Raw genomic sequence first — 18,674 nt, 5'->3', positions numbered from 1 at the left:
TGTAAATAAGCAAAATTTCAAGTCAAACGGACGTATATATTCGTGATATTTAACTTATTATTATAAATATAGCATAATTTATTTTAAACATCACTGTACAAGAATGTATCCAAAATAGAAATGTTCTACAAAAAGTATGTAAGTCTTTAAAATGTCTCTGTGGTCTCGTCGACGTCACTAACGACATTTCATTTGTTCTTTGAGAAGTTGAGGCTCTAATGATAACAATAAAATTTTCAGATGTAAGTTCATTGCCCTCTTCATCATTTGTGTTTCAACTTTGACATAGAATTTTTTGGTCCCAATTTTCTATTTGGTTATATAAACTTCTAATTACTCAATTAATAAAATAAGATTTATTATTATTATTAAGAATATAATGCCATTTAAAACTTTCAAACGTTTATCATTTTTTTTAAATAATGTCGATTGGTAACTTTATTGCCTAATGGTAAGATGTTCCCCAACAACCCTTGACGCTGGTACTGTAAGAACTATAAACTATACCTAATACCGTCACTGCACCAACCTTGAGGACTATGATGTCATATCCCTTGTGCCAGCAATTAAACTGTCTTACTCTGCCTTCAAACCGGAACGCAAATATACTAAGTAGTGCTGTTTAGCGTTAGAATATCTGACCCTTGATCACCCCAACAACCGGGTAGGTTTAGACGGGCTACAAACCACGAAGTAAAACTTATTAATTTGTCTAGGTTTTTTTATGAATGTAATTTATTGTTCGCAAGTATAGTATGAGAGGAATAATTATTAAATATTCGAAGATAATGTTTAATTAATTTGTTATTAAAATTAGATTATTATTATTCCGTTGTGTAAGCATATACATTTATTATTGCTATTTTTAAATTTAACATCTTGTTTTATATACATATGTATTAATCATGTATAAATAAGTTCATACTAGAAATAACACACGAACATTGAACCGAAATCAATTGAAAAACATTATTCTAGACTAGAATTTATAAAATATTTATTTCGATTATCATTTGTAATATCGTAATATTAATACTACGTTTTGAAAATCGACACGAGTCAAAAACACATTTTGTATTGCGTTTTATTTACCGAACTGTAAACACGTGGAAATATTAATTAACATTCAACTTGTAATTACAAAAGCTAATGAAAGATTAATTCTACCAACATTTATTTTAGCATGGTTTATCTTAATTAATAAACATTAATGGTTGCCTGTTCATGTACCACTGTTGGGCAAAAGCCTCTACTCCGTTGGGATGATGTCTTGGAGCTTATTGCTGTATTCCTTTCAATATTTTTTTAAAAGATTTTCAACATGTACTTAGTACAGCTTATAAATTTCCCACTACTGGTCTCCCTTTGAGGAGAAGGTTAGGAGCTTATTCCGAATCCGCAATCATCGGTTAAGATGTACGCGTTTTAACCACTGGGCCATCTCGTTTAATTTATGTGATATTAAAATATTTGTTCCCTGGATTCCCATGGCGGCTTATTTAAATAATTAAGTAAAGTAATATTTAAGTGTGTAAGTGAACACTTGCATACTTTGATACGACGGCTAATCTGTAGGTTCTTTCCGAAGCCACGAATTGTAAATAAATTCCGAATTTCGGGAACTGCTACTAGAAATTTCTTGACGGAAAAAAAAAACTTTTTACTGCAGATATCTATAGACTTCTTACGTACGCTATATAAAGCATTTTATACGTTTGTCGAGATTCTGTAATAAAAGCGGAGGAACGCGTTATTCCTTACTCAATTTTCAAGATATATCTCGAAGTTTTGAAAGACGTCGTTCGTATTTGTGTTTTAGAAGCCTGGAGAAAGGTCTTTGTGTATGTTTGGGTAACAAGTTTATTGACCTCGCTTGTATTGAGAATACATTACGATATGCATATCAAACGAACTATCCGTAACATATTTTTTATAACACCTGATTCAGTTTCTATTTCATTCGGATTTTGGCTGTGCTCGCCTGTCTGGTTTGGTTACCTAATTACCATTCGTTCTACTTCTACATAGTCAATCTTTATACAGGAACAAGGTACATAATATCTTAGATACTGTGATTAGTAACGCGATGACTTCTTCTTTAATTGTCATTGTCTATGAACACTTTATACTAGGCAATACATTTGTACGCTCACTTTCTTAAAATCATAATTTTAGATATGAGTTTTAATTTGTAAACATATGTTTTTTTAATTTAATTTTGTAGGTGGACCGGCAATTGGGCCACCTTATGTTAAGTGGTCACCACCGTCCATAGACAATGGCGCTGTTAGAAATATTAACCATTCGTTACGTTACGTCGCCAATGCACCACCAACCTTGGGAACCAAGATGTTATGTCCCTTGTGCCTGTAACTACACTGGCTCACTCACCATTCAAGCCGGAACACAAAAATACCAAGTATTGCTGCTTGGGTGTGGAATACCTGATGAGTGGTTGGTACCTACCCAGACGGGATTGCAGTATCTAATTGAATCTAAAAAAATATGAACATTAAAATTATATTTTCAATATTGAATAATTAATTCTGAGACGAAACAAGAAAATTATAATTCCAGCTTCCAAAATTTTAATAACTATGCAATGTACCATGCTGCGAGCATTCGACACAAACTCTTTTTACCTCCTAAATCGCTGAGTATGAATAACATGTAAATAAAACCGATGACACAACTACTTACAAGGTCAAGAAGTTGATGTTGTAATTTGTACACATTTTTTTCTTAAAGGGCATCACCTTTACAGAAAAGGAGGTGAAGGTATCAAAGAGGTAAAACGTTGGACACTGAGTAATAGTTGTCCATAAGATGAATAGGGGTTAAAGGAAGGAGGTCCTAAAAGCAATGCCTTGTTTTCGGTACACGGTACATACGTATTATGAATTCGACTGCTCAGCATTCCATTTAGATATTAAATATGAACAAAGGGGAAATGTATATGTATGTAGAAATAAACAAACATAAAATACTTTTTCTCTTTTTTTTAAACCGATTTTCTTTTTTTTTCGATAGAGATTAATGTGCTTTATAGTTATTAATGAGAAATATTAGAAGAGGAATGTTCAAAACTTGCATATTCATATATAATATATATTTTCTTAATAATTTTATTTATGCTCGAATTTCGTTCACTCTGTTTTTATGTTTCCAGAGATATCCTAAGGTTTTTTTTGTTCACCGCCGAGCAAGAGAATCATAGAGATAAATTATGATTAGAAAAACTAACCTTTTTATATTTTAATTAATCTCGAGTACTTTCTTGCTCAGTAGCACAAGAAAATCTCAAGTTAACCTACTTGTATTAGGATATATTCTTACACGTATGCGGTAACCCTTAGTGGAGGAGCGCAGTGGTATAAGTTCCTTCATTAAGTACAGGAAGATAATATATACGCAACAAAATTCCCAGAACGACTGTCTGACTCATAGTCTTACTACATACATTTTTAATAAAGTATATCCTCTGTAGCATATTATAAATAAGTTAAACTAGATGTTTATAGTGTATTCTATTTTTGATTTAAATATATGTTTACAAATATAGCAATAAATTGCAGCAATGGTCTTTAAATAATATTATTTAATTATGTTAAATAATTCATCATCAACTTATAATTTTATTGATCATTTTTAGTCTTGTTATTTATACTAAATTGTGTGATACAAGTTTAGCAATTCATCTTATTTTTTAGTACTATTAGTCATAATACAGTTCACATGCTTCGACATTGGATTTTGGTTATAAACCGATTCTACTATTTGTAATTTTATCGCAAACGAATCAAAAAGTAATCATTGCCATCAGCTGTTTTTCATTTCTATTAACACAACGATTCCAGTTTGCGATTCGACCGAGAATCGGGAAAATGTCGTAATCGTTATCCCATCAAAAACATAAATGTAAAAATGAGAGCCAAGTTAAATATTATGATATATACCTTGGCTGTTGTCTTCAATGACAAAAGAAGTGAGATCTAAATTTGTGCCAAGTTAAATAGTCCTTTCTGAAATTTATTTATAACTACATAAAATATCATTTCTTCTTATAACTTGGGGTAATATATTGTTGCCTAAGGTCCGACTTGGCTAGTTCTTATATGTTTATAAACATAAATTGTAGTTTGAGTTTAGAATAACAAATTATAACTCAGAACATCTAAGAAGAATGGAGGACAGCTCAGTATTGCTTAGTTAGTATTAACGTACATTAAGAGCTGCGATGTCCAGTCACTAGAAAACATGAATCTTAACCAGATATTGCGAGTTCATATCCAGACAAGTACCATTGAATATTTGCATGCTTAATTTGTGTTTATAATTCATTTGTAACAGGCTTAGAACTTACGAAGGCTATAATATAATTCGTATATGAGAACTAGCCAAGTCAGACCTTAGGCAACAATATATTACCCCAAGTTATAAGAAGAAATGATATTTTATGTAGTTATAAATAAATTTCAGAAAGGACTATTTAACTTGGCACAAATTTAGATCTCACTTCTTTTGTCATTGAAGACAACAGCCAAGGTATATATCATAATATTTAACTTGGCTCTCATTTTTACATTTATGTTTTTGATGGGATATCACTACTTTTTGTATATAAATTATTAGTAGGTACTTATTAATAACAAAATTAATACCAAATGGTTTTTATTAAGCTATTCTATTTTCTTATGTTTACGGGGTATAATTGTCTTTTTTTTGATACGTTCTTATTTTTCTTGTAGGTACCTCTGAAATGTTCGAGTGAATTGCCCATTCAGTGTCCGGATATTTTTTACGCGTTTTCTGTTTATACTTAATTTGCCCAAGTAGGGGTGGTATAATGTGCGCAGACGGTTGTACTCTACAATAGAGCTCTCTTGTGTCTTGATTTAACTTGGACCTAAATTGATAAGATGTACTCCATCTAAGGTTTTAGAGAGAGACTCTAGAGAGGCCAACGTAAGCCTGCTCTTTACTTAATATAGAGGAGCCTATGTCGAAAAGAGCACCGTCAAGGCGAAGGCCTTGTGATTTGTATATAGTAGTAGAATATGCTAAGCAAATAGAGAATTGTTTCCTTTGATCATATATTTACATTACTTAATATCTGTAACTTGGTTTGGCTTCTAGTTCGCAAATTAAATTATGTTTAAATTGAATTGTTATTTTACGTGCGCTATTGCTGTTGTCGACGTCCTCAATGTACTTTCTCTATTTTTCCATTGGACCCATCCACCAGTCCTTTGCTGACATCAGCATGCTCGCTCGATACTGTTCTTCCAAGCAATAAGGATCCCCGTTTGTAGCGCTAGAGTACAAACTTAAATCATTCCTGTTACGATATACATACTCTACTACAGTCTCACGAAACCTATTTTATTGTTGTATACTAGTATACTCAAACAAAAAATATACAGTCGAATAGACTAGGCAGCTTCCATCGGAAGGCATTGAAATAATTCTTATGAGCGCGGTTGCCACTCGCTCAGACACGTCCGCGTTAAGGTTTAATCACAACGCTTCTAACCCGCTGCTTCGGCGTCACGTCGCGCGCCGTGTACCGAAATGCCTATTATTATTTTTTTTAAAGTATATATATAGATTTTGCACCATTGATGTGCGCTAAATGCTAGTTAATAACGTAATAAATACCAAAGTCGGCTATGCTAATAAGTAATAAAACGGAAATATTTGGATTTAAAAAACTTAAGGGTGGTATTCAACTTGTTATATATTCACGTGAAGACCTTAAAATCCACATTAAGACCGGCTGTCATAAGTTTTGATCGCTGGTTCTTACATAATTTTTTTTATTACAGTTATTACAGGAACTAAGTATATAAGTGTTCCTATAGACCCAATAAAATGAAAAATTATAATAAAATGATACAAAATTACAAGTTTCAGATTTTTTCCTTTATATTGGCCTAATTATCTACCTGCATGCCAAATTTCAACTTTCTACACCTGGAAGTAGGTTATAGTTTTGATCTATAGGTCAGTCAGTGATAAAAATGTCGATTTTTAGACGTTAATATCTAAATAACCATTTGAGATGCGTTTATAAAATTTAGAACACATATGTATCTCGCGAGTCTCAATATATGAGCCAAATTTGACACATTTATGTCAAATAGTTTTTAAGTTATGAGGAGGTCAAAAGTGGCTCCAAATGGTTCGTGTAATATTACACACGGTGCTGCACGCCAGTTCTGTTACTAGAACTTGGCTGACACGCTACCGCGTGTCTAGATAAATTAGTAATATTGACACCTGGAATTCACGATGTTACGCTATCTTAGTGCGTGTATCTGTTGTAAATAATTAGTATAGTCAATTGTACATTTTTTGGTGAGTGTGAGTTTGTTCTCGCAGAATAACTCAACTGTATTGATCTCGAATTTTATTTCATGGAGTATTGTTCAATATGTATTTTGAATTTAGTATTTTTGTGGCTTAGTTGTGCCAAATGAATACAGATTTAACTATCTGAATGTTACTTATGATGTAAATAAACGTAGATACAAGTAGTTTTAAGAAAAAAGTTTTGATATAAAAGTAGTGCGTCGAAATATTATTAGTTTGGGCTTAAATAAATGAATTATCTTAGAAATATATGTCTAGCTGATATAAATACAGTAGGAAAATTAATTATCAGTAGTGTTTGTTCAGACACAAAATTCCTTTGCTATCTTAAAAGCTTTATCGTGAAGTAAGCCATTAGACATCATTTCTCATTTTATATAAAATGAGGTACTCGTCCCGGCTTTACACGGGTACAGTAATGGTCTATATAAACCTTTTAGATTGAAATAGAAACATAAAAAGAAAAAATACAGTAGATTTTTTTTTCCAACTAGGAAAATTTAAATTCTCTGCTTTTCAATTTCAAATCCGTGTCGTAGCTTTAAATATCTGAGCGTTCAGTTATAGTGCTTAAAGACAATACTGGATCTGCGATTACAATTTAAAACTATCTGTAAACATTTGAAGGCGATACAGAATAACTAGATAGCTCAGAATTATTAGATTATTTGAAAGCCAGATGTACAAATGATGCGAGTTAGTAGGTTTTGGTAAAACTACAAAAAAAAATGTAATACAGTCTTTAATCGATCACCAGCTATAAAGAAATGTATATGATGAGATAATCTTACGACAGCTTCGCTGGATATACATATATTTATATACTGATAGAGGAAATATATTAGACAGACCTGACATACGATAGATTTACACAAGCCATTGCTCCCTTAGCGGGAATAAGATCGATACACACTCGTGACGCCTTGTGACAGACGTGATGACAAATGAATTGCCACTGAGATCTTTTGTGAGCTCTTTCTTTTTCAGCTGTGACGCTGTCAAAACAATGCTAGATATCTAGACACGCGGTAGCGTGTCAGCCAAGTTCTAGTAACAGAACTGGCGTGCAGCACCGTGTGTAATATTACACGAACCATTTGGAGCCACTTTTGACCTCCTCATAACTCAAAAACTATTTGACATAAATGTGTCAAATTTGGCTCATATATTGAGACTCGCGAGATACATATGTTTTCCAAATTTCATAAACGCATCTCAAATGGTTATTTAGATATTAACGTCTAAAAATCGTCATTTTTATCACTGACTGACCTATAGATCAAAACTATAACCTACTTCCAGGTGACCTAGAAAGTTCAAATTTGGCATGCAGGTAGATAATTAGGCCAATATAAAGGAAAAAATCTGAAACTGGTAATTTTTTATCATTTTATTATAATTTTTCATTTTATTGGGTCTATTAGGAACACTTTATATACTTAGTTCCTGTGATAACTGTAATGTAATAAAAAAAAATGATGTAAGAACCAGCAATCAAAACTTATGACAGCCGGTCTTAATGTGGATTTTAAGGTCTTCACGTGAATATATAATAACAAGTTGAATTAAGTTTTTTAACCACCCTTAAGTTTTTTAAATCCAAATATTTCCGTTTTATTACTTATTAGTATAGCCGACTTTGGTATTTATTACGTTATTAACTAGCATTTAGCGCACATCAATGGTGCAAAATCTATATATATACTTTAAAAAATAATAATAATAGGTATTTCGGTACACGGCGCGCGACGTGACGCCGAAGCAGCGGGTTAGAAGCGTTGTGATTAAACCTTAACGCGGACGTGTCTGAGCGAGTGGCAACCGCGCTCATAAGAATTATTTCAATGCCTTCCGATGGAAGCTGCTTAGTCTATTCGACTGCATATTTTTTGTTTGAGTATACTAGTATACAACAATAAAATAGGTTTCGTGAGACTGTAGTAGAGTATGTATATCGTAACAGGAATGATTTAAGTTTGTACTCTAGCGCTACAAACGGGGATCCTTATTGCTTGGAAGAACAGTATCGAGCGAGCATGCTGACGTCAGCAAAGGACTGGTGAATGGGTCCAATGAAAAAATAGAGGAAGTACATTGAGGACGTTGACAACAGCAATAGCGCACGTAAAATAACAATTCAATTTAAACATAATTTAATTTGCGAACTAAAAGCCAAACCAAGTTACAGATATTAAGTAATGTACATATATGTTCAAAGGAAACAATTCTCTATTTGCTTAGCATATTCTACTATTATACACAAATCACAAGGCCTTCGCCTTGACGGTGCTCTTTTCGACATAGACTCCTCTATATTAAGTAAAGAGCAGGCTTACGTTGGCCTCTCTAGAGTTAAAAACTTAGATGGAGTACATCTTATCAATTTAGGTCCAAGTCAAATCAAGACACAAGAGAGCTCTATTGTAGAGTACAACCGTCTGCGCACATTATACCACCCCTACTTGGGCAAATTAAGTATAAACAGAAAACGCGTAAAAAATATCCGGACACTGAATGGGCAATTCACTCGAACATTTAAGAGATACCTACAAGAAAAATAAGAATGTATCAAAAAAAAACAATTATACCCCGTAAACATAAGAAAATAGAATAGCTTAACAAAAACCATTTGGTATTAATTTTGTTATTAATAAGTACCTACTAATAATTTATATACAAAAAGTAGTGATATCCCATCAAAAACATAAATGTAAAAATGAGAGCCAAGTTAAATATTATGATATATACCTTAGTTGTTGTTTTCAATGACAAAAGAAGTGAGATCTAAATTTGTGCCAAGTTAAGTAGTCCTTTCTGAAATTTATTTATAACTACATAAAATATCATTTCTTCTTATAACTTGGGGTAGTATATTGTTGCCTAAGGTCTGACTTGGCTAGTTCTTATATGTTTATAAACACAAATTGTAGTTTGTGTTTAAAATAACAAATTATAACTCAGAACATCTAAGAAGAATGGATGAATGGCTTGTTTGTTCCGGCTAATCACTGAAACTGCTGGACCGATTTTGACGGGACTTTTACTGGGAGCTAGCTGGTGTAATAAGAAGTAACTTAGACTACAACTTTTTGTTAAATACAAACGCGCACGAAGTCGCGGGCACAGCTAGTATTTAATATTACAGCACCACCCACCTTATATTCTATGAGCTATCCTAACCTACACCGTTGGTTGCCTCGAAGAGATCGCTATGTCGATATCTAAGGTCGCCAAAATTGTACGCGTCTTTTATTTAGGCTGAATCCATGTTGTATTTACTTATTTTCTTTGTGTGGTGAACAATAAAGTAAAGTAAGATCTTAAGGGTACTAATTTGTACAACCAAGCGAAGCCTTACCAACAAATTCTGAAAAAGATATATGAACAATTGCCAAGATGCGATGCCAATGCCTAGTTATATATGCTTTTAACCGACTTTAAAAATCAAGCATGCTCTTATTATATTCGTTTCAAACTTGGGTCGCGATTTCTTCTTTTTTATTCCTATATGAATATATGAATATATATAGAAGCTTAAGTCGATTAAGAATACAATATATTAGAATTAAACAATTAACAAGCTTATCTAAACAACTAATTTAGGACGCGGCTTACTTTAATTGTTTTTTTTTTTTTAAATTTCAAAATATTTTATAAACGTAATAATTCGATTAATTTGTTATCTTTCTTTACCGTTTATTAATTCAGGTTACGAATTATCTCTATGTTACGCACTAGTAATGTCCTTGTCATATATTAATTTTACCTGTAGAACACTTAAGTTTATAATTAACTAGGATATTCATTTGTTTAATACACGGTTTCTCATTAACATGTTTTGAAGCGCATTTTTAATAAAAATATAAAGTATCAGATGCTCGACTGATTCTCAGGTAAGATTAGCAAACAGCGCGGGAAATATATCGCGCTCAAGTGTCTGTGCAAACAATAAACGAAAACGTAAACACTGCCATTATCAAAACTTCGGTGCTAATGAGAATTTCTTGACGGTTTTTCTTCTTAATGAAGGCAGACTGGCAAATCGACGTCCTCATCACCGCCCGTCGATATTGTAATACTCCTTGTATTATCCTTTTCTAACATCGTCACTTTGGGAACTAAGTTATTATGTCCCTTGTGCCTTTAGTGAAATTGGTAACTGTAACTGTAACTGTGTCGGTTTAAATAAACGTTTTGAATACACGTGCCAATCTACGGTCTATTTCAAAGTGCAAGCGCACTAGTCCACTGTACGCAAAATACACGACGGCTGGTCTAGTTTATATTTCTTAAGGATTGCGAAATGTCCTACGGAAACAACATTTCATAGCGATTTCATAAAAAAGTGTCACTTTAAAGCTTAAATCATTTTCATATCAAGACAGCAGCTGAGAGATATAATTCATTTTAATATGGTGCTTAGTAATCCGGTCTCCAAAGTGGTATAGCATTATTACGTATTGTTTACTAAAAGCGGTCTGTATTGATCGACGCCTCGGGCACAGTCAAAGATATTGACATCCGATAATAAATATTTTCAATTAATAATAATTCGTTCTTCAATTGACTGCAAAAAGATTCTAGTAGTTTTTTTTTTTTTTTTTTAAATGATTATTTTTTAATAAAAGAATCTTCGATCTAAGTAATTGTTAAAATATTTATTATATTTAATTATGTTAAATTATTAATAAAAACGTGTTGCTGATGTAAAATTAAAATATGTATTATGTGAAAGCAAATTAAACTGAGTGCTCTGTGGAATATAATGTATTGCTAGACGAAAGAACATGCGAATTTATATATTTGACCACCGTGAAACTTTTATATAAATATATATTGGCTGCCTATTTGCGTTATAGATGTGCGCATCTTAATAAAACATAAAAATACGACAAATGAAACTGTTTTCGGTAAATTTATTCTTGCTTATAATTTGCATATTTTTCTAAAATATATTTTTAATATGACTTTTTTACTCAATTGCATTTTAAATTGCAAATTAGCAAAACATAGTTTTAATAGCATTGTTTGATAAACTCAAATGAATAAGTATATTAACATAATTATGTATGACATACACAAATGTTTGCGTGCAATGGTGCGACAAAGAATGGATACAGATTAGCATAAAAGAGAATAAAAAAATATTTTAAAATAAGAACACTCTCCAAAAGTAAAGTAACAGCCTTTGAATGACCTACTGCTGGCTTATAAACAAAAGGTGATCTAATAAAATTCTACCACAGGTGATCCACTAAACCGAATCGGAGCGTTGTCGAATAATCTCCAATCTCCTACGTGGAAGGTCTTTGCTCAGTTATGGGACATTTACGGGATATTACTATCATCACTTTTATTAACTTTTATTTATTTTTTAGAGTGGATCTTCACCACAACAACAGTCTATGATTTGAATAGGAGCATACGCCTATGTCCGATTCTTTTTTTTTCGGTTCAGGTTGTGCACTGTTACGCTGAGCATTCTTGTCGATCACTTATGTAATACTCGAATCTGAACTCTAATATTGTAACAATACAGGTGAATGTTCCCGATGAGGACTGCCCTCTATTTAATACGAGCACGCGTGTAAAATAATTCTTGTGACTCAATTGAATATTTGCATAGAGTCTTTATAATCTTGTGTACTAAAAAATGTTATTGAAAGATAATATTAGCCATAGATATGTAGAATATTTTTCCTCTTATTTCGAAGATGTAAAGAAGAAAAATCACGGGTATTATTAAAGCACTTAAGACTTTTGGTGTTTGCTTATTTGCTTAGCTCTATTTAATTTAAATGATTTTTTTATATACCTTTAAATACATACTTCCGAGACGTAAAATTTTGAGGTCGATTCCTACACTTAGAAACCAGGTAAAACGTTCATCCTTCTAGTTATCTGGGCTATCATTATAAAAGCAAAAGTAACTCTGTCTGTCTGTTACTCTTTTGCAACCAAACCGCTGAACTAAGGAAGCTTGAACTCCAAGGTACCAGTCACATAGGCTACTTTTTTACGCGATGCTGACGATCAACCTTTAAAACGTGAGCGAAGCAACGGGCGGCAACTAGTATACTATAGTATTAGACTAGAAGAATAGTTTTCGAATAGTTTTGAATGTATACTTGCAGACACACGATTACCTAATACAAATGAATACTAGGCCATTCTTATTGAATGTTGCAACCTAGAAAGGGTTTAATGCTTTATTACACAATGGCAAAGAGACGAATACTTTGTGGTCGTAAAAATTGACCACATCACAGTATAACAGCCTTGAATGCTGAGTGAAAGCAAAATGTGTACTTCCATGTTATAAAGCCTTCCGTTTTCAAGCGATTTATGAATCATAACATGCGTCAGTGCGATTTCGATGTAAATTTTATTGATTGATACGTTTTATATTAGTAAAGTAAGTAAATGTACTGCTAGACTTAAGCCTCCTCTCAGTTCGTGAAGAAGGTTTTGAATTTATTCCACCACGGTTCTCCAATGCAGATTCCTGGATATAAATTTAGCAGATTTTCATCAGAATTATGAACATAAACCCGAGTAAATTCAGTGTTGCTTGGGTTTTTAAGGATAAGATTCACTGGGCTATCTCGGCTCGTATGAGTGAACCGTTCAAATGACTGGTAAACTGGATAAAACGACACATATTCCAAGGTTGGCGGCGCACCGACCGGTGACTTTAAACAAAGGCGGACACTTATTATTAGGAGGTCCATTCGCTTGTCATCCTGCATTTAAAATAATCATAAAAATATATAAATTTACACAAGTCTTTACCTACGTATTATGCGATCTATTTAAAATATATTTTTGGTTCACTAAATAACACTAATTTATATTTTTGTGTTCCAGTTTGAAGGATGGTTGAGGATAATTCCGTCCGTTTAGAAGCGATGACTTATGATATACGTCAATGAACATTGTGTGTAAACTTTAATTGATTTTTTTTTTTAACAATTTTAGTAATTTCGAAATTTCAGTCTATTTGAAATGAGAAATGCTTAATACTTATTACCGTGACAGTGACTTTGGCTTATGGTGACCACTAACTCAACCCTTTAGCCAAGCTCAAGCTCAAGCCTGTAAGCCTACGCATTAAAAATAAAATATACATATATATCGTATAATATAATCAAAATCAAAGTAAAACCTTATATATATTAAATTACCAATAAGCAAATGTAAGTACATTTGCTTATTGTTTGTATAATTATCAACCAATCAAATGTCCGAATATAAATATCTCGAATACGAGAAAAGCTAGCGAAATATACTCAGCGAGATTGCTGTTTTATTTCCGACAATGTTTGTCTTTTTTTTACATCGCCAATGGGCCGAAAACCTTGGGAACTAAGACGGACCCAGACGGGCTAGCTCAAAGCTAACACTAACATTATTTTACATAATTATTTAGCTCACAGCGTCACTGCTATTTTTTAATTTTACATTTATAATGGAAGATTAGTTTTCAAAGAAGAAAATGTTCTCGATAGCTTCAAATATTATAGTAACAAAATCGAATACGGTATGATTTTTTTTGTATAAATATCATTTGTCAAGGTGATCTAAAATTTCGTTTAGATACCATCAACGGATTATCTAACAATATTTTAATTTTTAATATTAAATATGTTGATATATTGCGACTTTAAAAAAATTAACATCAGCCTTAGCTTGGAATGTTTTGGCTGACTGGCTTACGATTTGTTGTTTAGCTGAAACGCGTAAAAAAAAAGTTCTTTGTTTAATAATAGTAAAGTTTTTATTTAATATTTGTTAAATTGAAACTATTAAAATTTAGTAATCTCGATTTTATTGTAATCAACAAAGCCATTACAAGATTTTATCTCAATTGCCTGGGTTGAACTGGTTTAACATTTAAGATGCAATATTTGACGCAAACCTACTGACAGCTGAGTTCATTGAGAGCGTTAAAATGTTTTTATTTTGACTAGTGTTTTGAGTATTATTTATTTTTTCCGTTTTTTGATTGGTTTATCCGTAAGCTACTAAATAATAAAAATAAGGTTTTTTTTATCCTACATAAGATAAAGGCATCTTTGCATATTTATATATAGTTATCTGTTTATTATAGTATCTGCTCGTATAAATTAAAAATATAAAATACAATATATTTAATTTATTTATTTATTTGTATTTATTTATTGATAGAAATGAAAAGTTGTTAATAAAAGAAAATGCTCATATATCTCATTTGTTTGATATTTGAAAGGCAATGTCATTGCATTGTACAAATAATCACCTTCTTAGCTATACTTATAGTTTTTCTTCTTTAATATTGAACTAGTTGTCGCCCGTGATTTGGCTTGCGTTGTAGAGCATGGTCATCAGGGTTAAAATTAAAAAAGTAGCCCATCTTAGAGTTCAAGTTTGCTTCATACCTAATTAATCAAATTCGGTTCTGTTTTTCGGTCATGAGAGAGCAATAGAAAGACATACAGAAAGAGTTACTTTCGTACTTATAATATTAGTATAGATAAAAAATAAAATGGTGAAAAATTATGTCTTCTGAATCCTGTTGCTAAACTTACATTAGGCCAATGTTGAATTCGTTACTACTTTTTCGAACCTACCTAACGGATATATCTTACTAGTAATCCGTTTCATCTAGAATTGGGGTATCTACGTTTATAATTTTTTTTTATTGGGGTCACGAACATTCTTGAGCGTTCACAGAATTTACTAAAGTTTTATCACAAACGGAGTAATGGCTTAAGAACGCATAGAGAAATATTCATTTTTATTTACATTGATTTGTACAATTCTATTATTGTTTTTCTACCGTTACTTAATGTTGGTTGAGTCGTTAAGTCGTAGACTCGTAAAACAAATTAACCATTGATTCATTGATACGTTTAAATTATGATGCGTTTTGGTGCGATTCCTGTGTTTGAAATTGATTCAATTTTTTTAATCGCCGATAAGACATTGTTGTGTAATACAGTACCTAATCAGTTTGTTTTGGAGACGGTGTTCATATCTAAACAAATTCACCTCGCCTTGTTTTAGTTAACACCGATTTCAAAAACAACTGATTAGCTTTTGTAAATATTTAAACATAGTATTCGACGTAAATTTTTGACAAAACGTTTTTATTAATTTTGTATTTATTTTTATATAGTTTCCAGCTTCTGTACTTATTTTATTTTATTTAGAGAATCGTAGATATTTATTTTTTATTTTATGTTTATAGGTCAACAAAACAAAAATGACAATCTAAAAAAGACATATGATCACATTTCTCTCGATGTAGTCATGACATGCGCTTATTATTAAGTATAAATTAGCGTCTAGCCTATGACAGCAACAGAGACAAAGTTAAAAAATAACAATATTAATAATAAGCCTATAGAACAAAATACCCTTCGTGGTGGATGATAATGTAATACAATTATTATTTTACTCAAGTGTGTTAAAAATAAAAAGTAAATAAATAGGTATATAAAATTGCACGTATTTAATATTTTAATACCTTACCTATTTAATTACCTTAAAATAGAAATAAATAATGACAGTTTATAAATATAAATTATATTAAATAACGAAGCTCACCTTTGATTTTTAAGTATTAGATTTTTTTTAATCAATTATTAAGGCGATAAACACATATAGCAAAACGAGTACTTTAAATGAAAATAAATCAATTTGACACTATTGATATTCATACCAAGTGTATGTATTATATACATTATATTTTCAGATTATGCTTCTTGTTATTATTGTTTATGCATATAAAAATAATAAATTAAATTGTAATTTTATTTGAGGGCAATTTTAAAACTACTTTTAGTGCTGTAGAATTTATTGTCACGTGCACAAAATAGGTACGCATATTTAAACTCAAACTTTAAATTAGCCCGTTTTAATATTTAGTTGCAAGATTTTAACCCGACATACTTTTCATAATTTGTAAAAATTGCACTTCGTTTGTTTCAGTAACGAGATCACGATAAAAATTTGAAAACTTGTTTTTTTAAATTTATTTAGATATCTCTTTGTTTAATCGTTTTAGAACCGATTTTTTAATAAATTCAATTGATTTAATAGCCAGCTGATTTCACAGACGTATTTTATTTTGATAAATTTACCAAATATATATAATATAAAAAGATATATAATTTAAAAATATTATGAAAACAGCGATTTCAATATAATAAATTTCGGCACTTTTAATCAATATTTTCTTACACACACATTTGTTTTTAAAATAATAAGGATGATAAAAGCAAAAATCAAAAGTACATTTATGAAATTAAAACTCATAATTAAACAAATTACTCGTCTTAATTTCATACTAAATACAATTAACCCAAATCCGCAACAAATATAAACATAAATAAAACGATTCTACAACAAAACAATGGATTAATTATCGTAACAAATTCTCTTACAATAGCAGAAAAAAGCTTACCTTACCAATTTAATATACAATTTATATTCCGATTCGTGCTATCCATTCATCACTTTGCATCAAAACACCGTATCGATTAACCAATATACGTGTAATACATTCGACAGTATACTGTGCACTGCAACCGTGCTGCGGTTAGCGAAAATGCGCGAGCGCAAGGCCTTGCGAGTAACCAGCGTACACGGACCTCTGATCTTTGCCAATCTTTTAACAAACAGTTCATGGCTCACAGAGGTGGTAGATCTTATATCTGGTAGAATTTAGTGACTTGTAATGATCACTTATTTTATGTCTCAGTTCAGTGACTGGGTATTTTCTTATTTAAAATAGTACATTTAACTATTACGGTTATCTAGGTTGAAGTTTTTGTATGGTTATGCGACCGTTACGTGTAAGTGATCATGAAATTCTTCACATAAATCCTTACCTACATAGATAATTGCATAATAACAAAATAGATTATTAAACAATAAGAACGAATAAACACAGTAAGGACAAGTTTCATGACGTCTTTTTTTGTTTATAAGGCATTTTTGTGGAAAAAAATTAAAATAAATATCGAAACAACGCAAACGTTTTCCGTTTCGCATTTTTACACTTGGACCGATAATTATAGTTTTAATATTCTCAAATAACCAGTGTTTTTTTGAAGCAGAAAAAAATAATATGTTTTTTGAAGTTGAAGTTTAAGTTTTAGTCGAAGTTGCATTTTTGTTTTTGAAAAAACCCAAAAAACGTGATCACTCAAAAATGGTTTACTTTTGCATTATGCATAAAGGGGGTTAATATTATCGCAAATCACCACCTAACGGGAATACATCGAATTACCAATAACCCTGTTTATATATATATATATGAAGAAGGATTACATATAAAGTATATAATAATATACACAAACCGTAGATATATATATATATTCCATGAGATATATAATATTAAGCACTACAAACTGTTCTTGATGAATATATATTTATTCAAAACAAATTACTATTCTTCTTAACTACCTATATCGACTTCAGTATTCTACCCACTACAAGTTTTACTTCTAGTTCTGATTAAATTTGGTCGACATTCAAAATGCATTTTTTACGATAAATAATGAATACGATAAATTGTTCAAGATCTTGCCTTGATTATATCACGTCAATTTAATGTCAATGTCTATACTTCTATGATCGGAACAGGTTGCTGGTAAAGTACTTTATTATTAAATGTCAAGCAATGAACAATCAAAAGGAACAAAACTAAAGTTAAATAAAAAACTTGATGCACTCGTTTTACATTAAAAAGTGTATCGAAGGTATTAGTTATTTACCGATTTACTTTTTTAAAAACACAACTTTTATTGCCGGTGATATTTCTTTGTCAGGTCCGTCTGGAGGGACATCACCAATATTTAAATTTTCAGTGAATCCGTTATTAGGATTACATTTAGTAATTATTACATCTTGCTGTTCCAGTGGTTATTTATCGCCAAGAGATCTAATCATACGTCTATCTTAAAAAAAATTACATCTTAAATAGTCTTCTAATCTTAAAGGAATTAAGAAAAATATTTTATATCAATTCAATTAATAACGTTACGCTTATACCCTGTTCAAGTTAGTTTGATCTTTTTGACAGATTGGCTAGTGATGAGAAACAGAAAATATAACATATATAACAGTCGATGGAACGATGGAATACGTAATTCAAATTTTATTTAACTTATTTTTTCTAAAGAGAAACCAACCACTAGCCAAAGAGACCCCAACCAAAACAACCCCAGTTCGTGAAAATAACTTAACAATGATCTTTAATAAGGATTTTTTTAATGAATATTTGTAGCAGTTACTGCTTCGCGTCCCTACCGTCC

General features: G+C 31.2%; 1 protein-coding gene across 1 annotated transcript in view; it reads right to left on the bottom strand.

Annotated features, from left to right (window-relative positions):
- The window catches only part of LOC125077630 (proton-coupled amino acid transporter-like protein pathetic), a 59,339-nt gene extending 42,390 nt beyond the window's left edge, over positions 1-16,949 (bottom strand). The window contains exon 1 of the mRNA XM_047689611.1: positions 16,820-16,949. The gene's annotated coding sequence lies outside the window, so the exon portion shown is untranslated. The remainder of the gene's footprint in view (positions 1-16,819) is intronic.
- Between the last annotated feature and the right edge of the window lie 1,725 nt (positions 16,950-18,674).

The sequence above is a fragment of the Vanessa atalanta genome, chromosome 4 (assembly GCF_905147765.1).
Source record: "Vanessa atalanta chromosome 4, ilVanAtal1.2, whole genome shotgun sequence".
NCBI lineage: Eukaryota > Metazoa > Arthropoda > Insecta > Lepidoptera > Nymphalidae > Vanessa > Vanessa atalanta.
The sequence above is the reverse complement of the archived record's forward strand: the minus strand, read 5'-3'. Positions and strand labels throughout refer to the sequence as shown.